Raw genomic sequence first — 498 nt, 5'->3', positions numbered from 1 at the left:
TGAATAAGATGGAAGAGACGGAAGAAAAACGGGAAAATGAGAAGGTGGAAGAGGAAGATGAAGATGGAGACGAAAAACGTGAAAATGAGAAGGTGGAAGAGGAAGACGTGGAGAAGGAGGAGAAGGAGGAGGAGGAAGAGGAAGGAGAAGGCAAGGAAGAAGACGAAGGAGGAGAAGAAGAAGAAGGAGGAAAAGAAGAAGAATGTAAGGGAGATGAAGAAGAATAAGGAGAAGAACAAGAAAAATAATATAACGAAGAATATGAAGAAACAGAAGAAGAAGAAGAAGAAGAAGACCCCCACACCCCACCCACAGCCAGTACTCCCCCCTCTTTTCTCACCTGAGTTCCCCTCCTCACCCTCTTCCCCTCCCTCATCCCTCTTTTCCCCCTCATCCCTTCCCCCCACCCTTCATCACCTCCCTCCCTCCTGTCCTGTCGCATCTATGTACAAAACCCCCTCCGTTCTACTGAAACTCATCTGTCCCCTCCCCCCTCCC

Source organism: Penaeus vannamei, chromosome 8, assembly GCF_042767895.1.
Source record: "Penaeus vannamei isolate JL-2024 chromosome 8, ASM4276789v1, whole genome shotgun sequence".
In the NCBI taxonomy this organism is placed as follows: domain Eukaryota; kingdom Metazoa; phylum Arthropoda; class Malacostraca; order Decapoda; family Penaeidae; genus Penaeus; species Penaeus vannamei.
Note: the sequence above shows the minus strand (reverse complement) of the source record.